Source organism: Otolemur garnettii, unplaced genomic scaffold (genome assembly GCF_000181295.1).
Source record: "Otolemur garnettii isolate 467f Iridium unplaced genomic scaffold, OtoGar3 scaffold00057, whole genome shotgun sequence".
Classification (NCBI taxonomy): Eukaryota; Metazoa; Chordata; class Mammalia; order Primates; family Galagidae; genus Otolemur; species Otolemur garnettii.
Genome location: NW_003852452.1, coordinates 3,490,101 through 3,501,544, shown reverse-complemented (window position 1 = coordinate 3,501,544; position 11,444 = coordinate 3,490,101). Strand labels below are relative to the sequence as shown.

The following is an 11,444-nucleotide window of genomic DNA, read 5'->3' as shown; positions in this document are numbered from 1 at the left end:
TGCTGTGGCATCACAGCTCACAGCAACTTCCAGCTCTTGGGCTTTGGTGATTCTCTTGCCTCAGCCTCCCGAGTAGCTGGTAGGCACAATGCCCGGCTATTTTTTTGTGGCAGTTTGGCGGGGGGGCTGGGTTCAAACCTGCCACCCTTGTTATATGGGGCCAGCGCCTGACTCACTGAGCCACAGCCTCTGCCTGCCTTTTTCTCTTTTATAACCAAACCTAAATTGCATATTATTCATTTTGGAAACACACTAGTACTTTATTGTTAAAATTGTAAACAGCCAAAATGCCTATTATATTCAATAAGATAAAAAGTCTTCAATGAGATATTCCAAAGAAGGGCTAGTCTCCTAAACTAAATATCTTCTGGAACGCTGCCAGAAGAAATACAGAGAAAGAAAGTATACTGATGCATTTTCATTGGTGAAAGTAGAACACCATTGGGAAGAAATAGTGAATTATTATTATTTTAGATATTTATGTAGAAAATCTTTAAATTCTAATAGATTCCAGCTCATATACCTGTTAATAAATAGTCCCATTAACATCTTGCTATACTTTAGTATTTATTGCATTTGAGAAATTCCAACATTACTAGAAGGCAGTGCTCAGTTTCCCAGTAAGAGATGTCCTGAATTTTCACCTTGGGAATTTTAACATCTATTCCTAGTCTTTAAGTCTCTCTCTATATTACATTGAAGAAATGGATTGCAATTTCTTAAATACACAAAGCCATTTGAGATGAGTAGCTTACAACTCTGGAGTTCAGATAAAAGCAATTTGAATTCAAGACGATAAAAACTCACACTTGTGCAAAACATGGCTCAGGGGTCAGCTCTTTCTCATACCAAATTATTATAGTATCGAGTGCCTCCTACCTATGTCTTGGGCTGTGCACCTGGCTTTTTACTTGCCCTAACTTGTTCAATCTTTACAATGACATTAAGAGACAGAGGCTATTATAAAAAAAAAAAGAAAAGAAAAGAAAAGAAAAAAAAAGACTCACACTTGTATGCTACTTTGCTCTTTGAAATTTTTATATTGCTTTTGTAAATCTTTCTCTTGACTTTGGTTTCCTGTATTCCAGTGGTTCTCAGCCTTCCAAATGCCATGACCTTTTAATACAGTTCCCACGACCCACAGTTTGAGAACCGCTGCTATATTTCCATGTGTGCTCACTCTGGGTCTTTAACTTATGCATTTGGTATTATGTTCTATATCTTTCTAACTCAGGGTGACCAGACATCCCACTTTTTAACAATTAGTCCCATGTCCCACAGCGTTTTAAAAAAGTCCCGATTTTTGGAAAGAAGGCACGAATGGGCGGGAGAACAGGAAGGGAATATACAGTTTTCGGCTGCCATGTGGCTATTTTGCCAGGATATGAGTTTTACATTATTTTTGTTAATTTTATAATGTTAAACTGTAATAATAACAAATAATTGTTGAGAAGTGATTATCGAGAACCGCTTATCAAAGTTTGCATATTGTCAGGCTCTGCCCTGCCCTGCCCCCGCCCCACCCCCGCCATGTTGTCCCACCTTACCAATGTTAAAATCTGGTCACCCTATTCTAACCTTTGTAGATTATAGATTCACCCAGATATACCAACTCCTTTTTTAATAATTAAAGACTCTATTTATTCTAAATATTTTAAATTCTATTGCTACACTAAATTCTGAGTTTTTTTTTTTTAATTTTTTAGAGACAGAGTCTCACTTTATTGCTCTCCATAGAGTGCTGTGGTGTCACAGCTCATAGCAATCTCCAACTCCTGGGCTTACAGTTTTTAATCATAAAGGATTTTTGTTTTGTTTCCCTTTCCCTAAGGAATTACTTTTCATATTAAACACCTGTTGACCGTGTATTTTTGGTAATCTTAGTTACTCAAAAGAAAAAACAAAAGTCACACTTTTAAAAACCGTTGGCTGCCTCAGCATGTACCGGTAAGATATACACATCCCGATAGACTAGTTCTGTTTTCAAAAAAAAAAAAAAAAAAAAGCAAAAGCTTTTTGATGCAACTGCAGAAATAAGTCCCATTAGCACATACTTTGCTGAAGAGAAAACCACACTGTGTATAAACAATAGCCTAACTGTAGGCCTGCAAAGGTCAAGAGCACCGCGGCCCCTCACTCCTGTTTGACAGAGTCTGCATACTAAGTCTGTTCAGTGTTGATGCAACGTGGCAGGGAGAAATCTTTTCCTTTCCAAAATTGTTAGTGTATCAACCATTTAATATTCTTACCTTCTGTGCTTCAAGTTAAAAATGATACCACTTCTTTTGTAACCTTGAAAATAAAATAGAATAAAGCCTCTACAGCTGCTGGCAAGCTTGAAACTGACATCATGCCAAATCCTGGGACTAAGCAGAAGCCAGTAGCAAAAGAAAGTGCCACCCTTGTTGACACTCTGGCACACTGAGTCAGTATGAATGAAGAGAGGGAAGTGATAAATAGTCCAGACCTTTCCTTCTTTCATCACATTGCAGGAAAAGAATAGAAGTAGGGGGGAAAATCTTGCTATCTCTGCTCTTCGGTGAGACTTCCCATTTTATTCTTGTAATTGTCAATGATTTGTGACTTTTCTGGTTGCCAGTTGTTTTAATGTAAGTGATATTACATACTTCTCAGTGAAAGAGGCTGACCCACACATCTTGATTTAATTTCAAGTAAATATGGAAGATACACTATTTGTTGCTATCAAAAATCCAGGTGCTTTTCATCAATCAGTTGATAGAACATACTGATGATACATTTGCCTGACTAGTCTATATCGCATGATAAAATATGTCAAACAAATTTAAAAATTCTCGGGGACTATACCAGAAATTTGAAATATTCCTGACAGGGAGAAAATAAAATAAAAATATAGGTTGAGGAGCCCATTCTTTGTAGATTTAGTATCACCTGTTTTCTGAAAAATAAGCTTTTGGTTGGACATAAAGATACTTTCTCTTCAAGAAATATAATGGTGGAAATAGGGTATGGGATGGGGACATACAAAATGTAGTTGCTGGGGCCTCTCTTAAGTGCTAGAATGGACATCATTAAGCAATGTAAGAATAAATTAATGGCAGCATAGCCAGGGACTTCAGGACAAACTGGCGAGAAGGGGAGCTTTAGAGAATATTATAGTCCACTCTTGTCCACGAGTATGTAGATGAGTTTACAGATATTAGTACATTATTACCAGAACCAGAGATTCTGTTTGGCATTTGGTTTAGTAAAATCAAGTCTGAACCCACCAATCGTGATTGGTGGGATCACATCTGTGGTTTATCTTTTAGGGGTACATGTGAATCTCTCTAAATGAAGGATATAAATGTCTTAACACAATAACTAAGAAAGTGACATGAAGGCTATGTTACCAGTTTGATGAGATTATTTCAAATTGTATATAAAAATAGCACACTGTACCCCATGACAGTATCAATGTACACAGCTATGATCTAATAAAAAATAAGAAAAAAATAAATAAAAAATAAAAAACATTCGTTCATTTAAAAAAAAAAAATCAAGCCTGAAACCAAACCTTTCTGGATCCTTATCTAGTTATTGCTCTTCCTACTTATTTTTTAAAACAAAAATAATTGCAAATTTCTGAAGAGGAGAAAATAATAAGACATTATTAAATTGAATCCTTTTGCTATTATATATAATAAATAGAAAAGTTGAAAATAATTATTCACAAACATGAGTGTAATAAGCCACCTTCATTCAGATATCCGGGAAAATAATCAATCAAGTAATCTATTTTTAACTTGTTAGTGGGGCTAATACTCTCATCCAGGTTACTAAGAACATCCTAGATTTTATAACACATAATAAAAAATCCCAAGTCTAGGCTTGGCGCCCGTACCTCTGTGAGTGGGGCACCGGCCATGTACACTGAAGCTGGCAGGTTTGAACCCAGCCCAGGCCTGCTAAAACAATGACAACTGCAACCAAAAAAATGACTGGGCATTGTGGTGGGCACCTGTAGTCCCAGCTACCTGAGAGGCTGAGGCAAGAGAATCATTTAAGCCCAAGAGTTGGAGGTTGCTGTGAGCTGTGACGCCACAGCACTTCTACTCAGGGTGACAGCTTAAGGTTCTGTCTCAAAAAAAAAAAAAATCCCAAGTCTATATTATATTGGTGGATAATAACATTTTCATCAAATAATAATCATTATACCCTTTCAATCTGACCAGCAAAGTAAGTATGGTTCAAATTCTGAATTAAAAAATAACTTGAGTATGTATGGGAATTGATTTGAGAACACCTTGAATGTTTGAATAGTCCAAGAATATAGTCCACTGGCCTCTGGAAAGCCTCAAATCCTTCAACGGGTGGGCTCAAACCTTTGTATCAGGTACATATTTTTGAAATAATATTTAAATGCCTTTGATAGCTATAAAGCAACTGTGTTTTCAGGAAGATAGCAATTTTGTGTTTGGTCATATTAGAAAAAAACTCTACTTAAACAGAAAATAATTTTGACGTGCAACTGGTGTTAGCCCAGCAGTGTAGGCTTGAGAGAAACTTTGGAGATAAGGTGACTGAAGGACATCAGTTCGGTCAGGAACACTTTCTCTGGCTCTCTCCAGCTCTCACTCCAGTCCTCTTCTCACTATATGCAGCCTCCTCAGGTTCGCGGCTGTGCCTGCCGAGACAGAGACGAGAGGCGGAATTGAGAGGTGAAGGTGATTCTCTTACTACTACTGACTGCAGTCCTCTGCCCCTCTCCTTGTATTGGATATAAAACTTCTGTTCACGTAATTGGAATAGTTAGATGCTCTAGAAATATTGACAAAGATTTTGGGCAGAAATTTAAAAATCTGCAGGAATACAGCAAAATCTAATAAAATAAAACAGTTCCTATCTACAGTAAAAAACGAACAGTTGTAAACGAGCTGGCTTCATAGTTTAGCCTCAAGTGTCAAACTGAAGAGTCACGTGGCTGTAGATAGAGTCTTCCCCATAGTCAAGCAGGTGAGTAGTGCTGTGGTTCTTAAACTGTTCAAGGCCCCTAGGGTGCTGCAGCTAATTCACAGGGGCAAACAGGATGTTCTAAAATGTCAAGGAAAATGCAGAGGCAGCTGCAGACATTGTGTAAACTACCACAGATAAGTTGTTTGGTCTTTACTACTTAATGAAATTGAGTGGTGAGATATTTCTTTTGTCTGTAAGGTACCAAGAAAAAATTATTGAGCCACTGATGTTACCTTAAAATAAGAAAGTTTGAGAACTTTTGGCCTGCTCTAGTATATATTCATTTCAAAAATTATTATGATTGGGCTTGGTGCCAGTAGCACATTGGTTACAGCACCAGCCACATACACTGAGGCTGGTGGGTTCAACCCTAGTCCAGGCCAGCTAAATGACAATGACAACTGGAACAAAAAAATAGCTGGGTATTGTGGCAGGCACTTGTAGTCCCAGCTACTTGGGATGCAAAAGAATGGCTTAAGCCCAAGAGTTTGAGGTTGCTGTGAGCTGTGATGCCACAGTACTCTACTGAGGGTGACATAGTGAGACTTTGTCTCAAATAAATAAACAAACAAATAAAAATTACTATGACAGGGCCAGGCACAGTGGCTCCTGTCTGTAATCCTAGTACTTGAGAGGCTGAGGCGGGTGGATTGTCTGAGTTCATGGGTTCAAGACCAGCCTGAGCCAGAACAAGACCTCATCTCTAAAAATAACCAGGTGTTGTAGCAGTGGCCTGTAGTCCCAGCTACTTGGGAGATTGAGGCAAGAGGATCACTTGAGCCCAAGAGTTTGAGATTGCTGTGAGCTATGATGCCACAGCACTCGACCGAGGGTGACAATGTAAGACTCAGTCTTAAATAAAAAAAATAAATAAATATTACTATGACCTTTGTTTTTTTAACCTGAAAGTTATTGTTCTTCACATAGCATATTACCAACCACAGAACAGACTATTATAACAAAATTTAATTTGCATTTCCAGGGCTATATGTAATATCATGAAGATAATTAATTCATGTGTTTACCAATTGATTCATTTGTCTTTATGATTTCAGGCATTCGATTTTTGTTTGTGTATTCATTTTACTGTAATTAACCCCCTTTCAAATAGGCAGGTTCAAATGGAGAGGGACTTAACCATGAGACAGCCTGGACTCAGTCAGGCTTTGCAGCATTCTGCTCTTGGCCCTTCTTCAAGTTATAGAGCTTCCATTTCTTCATCAACACAGCAGATTAATAAGACCTGTTGCATGAATTGTTAGAAAGATTAAATAAGATTCCATCTGAAAGTGTTCCTAGCACTGTATCTGTTTTATTAGGTTATTTATAAATGATACCTAGTGAGATAAGATAATGCCACCAAAACATAGATCCTGTTTTGTTTTGTTTTTTGTTAAAGAAAAAGGATTCTAAAACCACACCCAGAACATAATTGCATTTTGTATCTAATAGATGTGACGCACTCTGAGTTAGGATCAAACTCACCTGCACATGGCTTTCTCTGAAGGAAATCATAGCTGTTTCCAGAGAAGCCGTCTCGTGGCCGTGGAAACGTGTTTCATTTGCTACAACTTTAACTATTTTCATGATAATCACCACGTTTGAAACTTTCTGGAGTCATTTTTCACTTGTCTGTTTGTCAGAGTTCACGTTGAAAAAGACGATAGGATTTTTAGAACATGTACGGGGGTCCCTGTTTCGGCTGTGTAGGACTAGAAACATACTCACACGCTCATTCTGCATTCAACACGTTGATTAACTTTTCCGAAGTGTGCTAAATAAAATCGCCCATATAAAGTTACCGATTGAGATATTTAATTGCCTTATGAGATTAGGTTGAATAAATAGAAGTCGATGAGCCAAGCTTAATAAACTGAAAATATGCTGTATTTACTCTCCACCGGTTTTCTGAATAATATTTCCACTTCCAATTAAAAAAAAGGGAAACTCTCAGTTAATTAGTTCCTCATCCACCACAATAAAATTAATGTTTAGGAGTTAAATACCATAAACTTCCTCAGGCATATTTGCTGATGTGTTCCTGTTTTCAGTTAATGTCACATGTTTCATTGTTTAATGGGGGCATCATGTGGGTTCCATTACATTTCTCATGTGCAGAACAGGGTCCGTGTGTCTGGTAGTCTACATGCTAATTTCTGATTTAACTATGTCAGCTGTGTCGGCTGATGTACAGGCCATTGACAACCAGTGCTGAAACAATTACCAAATCACAAGCTAAAAACGCCATTGACACGGCACCCGTTTATCAAACTGACAAAACAGCGAGCGTGTGCGGGCAGGATCACGTACTGTAGGCTCTGTGTAAATAAGGAGAGAGAAGTGGCTGTCACCGTAGCTTCGGTCTTCAGTGTACTGTGTGTGTTAGAATTATTGTGACCAGCTCTTCCCTCTCTCCTCTCCACTCTTAAAATTGTATAACCCGATGACTTGGGTAGACACTGCCTTAGTTGTAGAGCTTTGCAAATTTTACTTTTTTAAAATATTGCTTTAGTACCTGAACAGCCAGTCATTTAAATTTCCGTTTGAAGAAAGTTAGGCTAGTGACTCCAAAAATATGGAATGGCTGGAAAATGAGAACTGGGTTCAAAAATGTACACCACAATTCATAATTATAGAGTGGCAGCCACCATCCCGTTCTCATGGGAGAAGTGTTTCTAGGTCAATAAAATATTTTTTTTTAATTTAAAAAAAAAATGGAGTTGACCATCTTTTTACAAGATTAATCGTGGAAACCAGGGAGAAGTCTTTGTTGGGGCAGTCACATTATTGTGATTTTATATAAAAATACTTACAACTGTGCATTTTTACTTATAAAACCTAGTTATATTTTAATCCCCATAACTCTGTGAAATGATAACTGATTAGTTAGTAACCGATATTTAATCCAGTTCCTCCACTGACACACTCTACCACCACCAAGACACACACACACACACATACATATATATATGGATAAAAACATGAAAACTCTTTCTTTAATACATTCTTCAGATTGTATTAGACCATAACTATAGCTAATCTTTTAATCCGTCCTGTTTGCTTTTTAATGATTAAGAACGTAAAGAATGCTATTCGGTTTCCAGCGAAAGCCAGTTCAGCTCAGTGTCCCCCTGTTGATGTGACTCCCGCCTTGACAGCGCACGTGCGTCAAAGGGAAAGAGTGGCTAGCACTCTGTGTGCTGTCGGCCAAGAGGCCTCAAAACGTGGTTATTACCCCATGAACTCTCAGATGTCTAGGTTTATACTGTTGTTCGTACAGCAAGAATGGAATCTCATCTCAGTAGCAGACTCAGGCTAAGCTCATCAAACTGAGGTATAAATCCAGAAAAACGATGTATTATTTTATTTGAATAAATGTAACTATTCACAATATTGGACAGTGGTAATCTCCTCTAAACATGTTCTTCCACTCCTGAAAGCTCCATTGCAAGGCAGATTTTTGTCTGATTGGAAACTATGGAAGCAGAAAAATACTTACTAGAACAGGCTGAAACAACATTTTGTTTCAAACACTGGAGTAGATACATACTTCCCAGGAGAACAGAAAAAGTCGTGATCTAAGAATATAATAGCATGTGGAATGGGATACTGCATTAATTTTTGACACAGGTGTAACTGCTGTAAAAGACCACAGCAATACTAGCTTAAACGTGGTAAAGGAATATTTTTCACTCACATTAGTCCCTGCGTTGCTCATATAAGTCCATGATCTCAAGACCCAGGCTTGCTCTCTCATTGGTTCCCTTGCCTTTCATAAACTGTGGCTCAACATCTCTGATCTGACATATTTGATTCACCTACCAAATCCCTAGTTCAGTCAACGGAAAGGGAAAAGTCAGGTGAGAAAGAGCTACAGCCACCTTTTACACAGTACTATGTCTCTGTGAATGTCTCTGTTTATTTTGGCTCTGTTTTCAAAGGGTATATTAGAACTTTTCTCAAGCCTTTTTCTATAGGCCACTCATAGTACCCTTCTCATTTTTCTCACATGTTAAAGGTAGCACATGCTGAAACCTCAAACGATGGAGAAGTATAGAAAACAGAAACTAAAAGTTATCTGCCTATACTCGTACACTTACACTCCTGTATTCTCACTTCCCAGAGGTGACTATTATTCATTTGGTCAGACTTTTTCAGAACTAGACAGATGTAAATATGTATCTATTATATACATCTATTATATTTGTGTATGTATATACACACAATATATATAGGATGAGAGCACATTTGCTGCCCTATGTACATATATGTGCTCTATTATATCCACTGTATGTGGGGGTCTATGCTATGTGGACTATAAACTATTGAGAAATGTAAAAAAAAAGAAAAGGTCATGGCCATCTTTCTTCTTTTTCATACTTTCAGACATACATTTTCCTGTATCATGTTTCCTCAAGGTGGATGTTTCATTTTGGGTTCCCCACGAATGAACCCTTAAGTTTGTCTGCAACATCTACAGTTCTGAATGGTGCCGCAGTGATTAATTTTGTGTGCCCCTATTTGCGTCCACCGGATTCTTCATGTAACCAGTCCCTTTCCCAGTGTACCATCTTTTACTCTAGCGTACTTGTTCCTTTCCAAACATTTTTCACGTAACAGGTTGCCTCTAAGTGCTGATGCCGCCGGAGGTGGTTAACGGAGGATTGAAAACATCCAGAATTGGTCCACATTAGCCAGCAAGAGCAGCCATCAGACTTAGAATCTGAAACTGTTAATTGTTGGTGTGAATAAATTCTGTCAGGAAAAAAAAATTAAACAAAGGGTCCAAATACCGTAGTAGTCCCCATCTCATTTCATAGCCTTGTGTCTCCTTAGGCAAATCTTCTTCCTCTCTGTGTCTTAGCTGTCTTGTCTTGGAGGCAGCCACAGTAATGCATCCCACCCATTTCCTAAGGAGATTGTCAAATTTAAATGGATAAGTGTATGCCTTTCTAAAGAAGTCAAATTACTGCATAATTATGATATAACACTATTACCTATTAAATACGTACTCCCATCATGAACATGTAGGATGTGCATCACAGAAAGGATTTCAGGAGTTTAATCCAGGTCACTGTACTTCTGCCCATTCAAGACATTTGTATTATCATTATTATTATTATTGCATTTGGGAAGGGGACAGAGAACTCTATAACATTTCTTAATTTCCAAAGGTTTAAAGTGTATCGTTTTGGCAGAAACCCCTAGGCCCGAAATCATCCCAAATGTACATCCCACAGTGTCACAGTGGTTTCGGAAGCTTCTTGCTCTTTATGTTCTGGGAGGGAGACTGTGTCAGAAACCCTGATCAAGAGAAATGTAGAATGGCTGAAAAAGGGGTGTCAAAAAATTAAATGCTTGCTAAACCTTCATATTAAAAGTGGCAAACGAAAGAGAAATTGCTTTTGATCTGATCTTCTGTAGCTTAGATAAACGCTCCACATTCCCACTTTCTCGTACCTGAATCCTTTTGGATGGATTTTTCTCTACACCATTCGTTTCATCACAAGACGCAGAGGCAAAATTGAGACATAGTATTCTAATAGAGAGCTGGATGTTGAAGCAGCTCCTTAATTAATGATTCTCTGAGCAGCTTAAAATGAGTTATCATGTAATAGCTGAAATGGTGCCTTCCTAGGAAGGCTGCAGTCCAGAAAGAAAGGGAGACTGTTTGATTCATCGTCACCTTTCCAGAGATACTCAGATTTCTTGGATAATTAATCCAGGAATTTTCACTGGTAATAGAATTCTCCAATTTATGGGCAAAGAAGTGAAGAAGACTGTTGTACCTTTTATATGCAGAAATGTCTTTCCACTCTGAGGGATGTTTCCTAAAGAGTTCCTAAATTAATCTTTTTTCTAAACTAGCCAACTAGGTAACTGTTAAATTAAGGAGGATAAAGTTTTCATTTGCTATGCTACATTAAAGACGCATGAAAGTATATTTTATTTAAAAAACTCGTTACTGAAGAAAAATCTGGCCTGTGACAAAGCAGTTAAAACTAGCAATGACCTCATAATCTCTTCTTTTAAAATAGCTGTATAGTCAACCAAGAGCTAATTTATTAACTTTACTGTCTCAAGTAAAATTCACAGGAAATATTGATATTCATAACTTACCGTTCTATGAAAGTTAATACAAAATATTAGCATTTCTCATGAAGTTTTAAATGTTGAAGTCATATTACACTATTCTAGCAAATCTAAAAAGGATTTACAGATTTTACCCATTTAGAAACTCCTTTACCTCCACTTGTATATACCCAATCCCTTGTGTTTGGTTCCTCAAGACACTTTAGGAGGGAGAATTGTTACAAATTTAACTACCTGTAATGAGGAGGAAAGTGTACCTGAGCTTATTCCCATAAGAAAGCGAATTTCAACTTGGTTGGAGTTCAGAAAGTTTAAAATAATATGAAACAACCATAATAAAGAAAGATTTTGTTCCCATCATTTCCTATATGTGTATA

General features: G+C 37.5%; 1 protein-coding gene across 15 annotated transcripts in view; it reads left to right on the top strand.

Annotated features, from left to right (window-relative positions):
* SOX5 (SRY-box 5) overlaps window positions 1–11,444 on the top strand; it is a 1,023,582-nt gene that overhangs the window by 883,933 nt on the left and 128,205 nt on the right. The gene's annotated exons all lie outside the window — the stretch shown is intronic.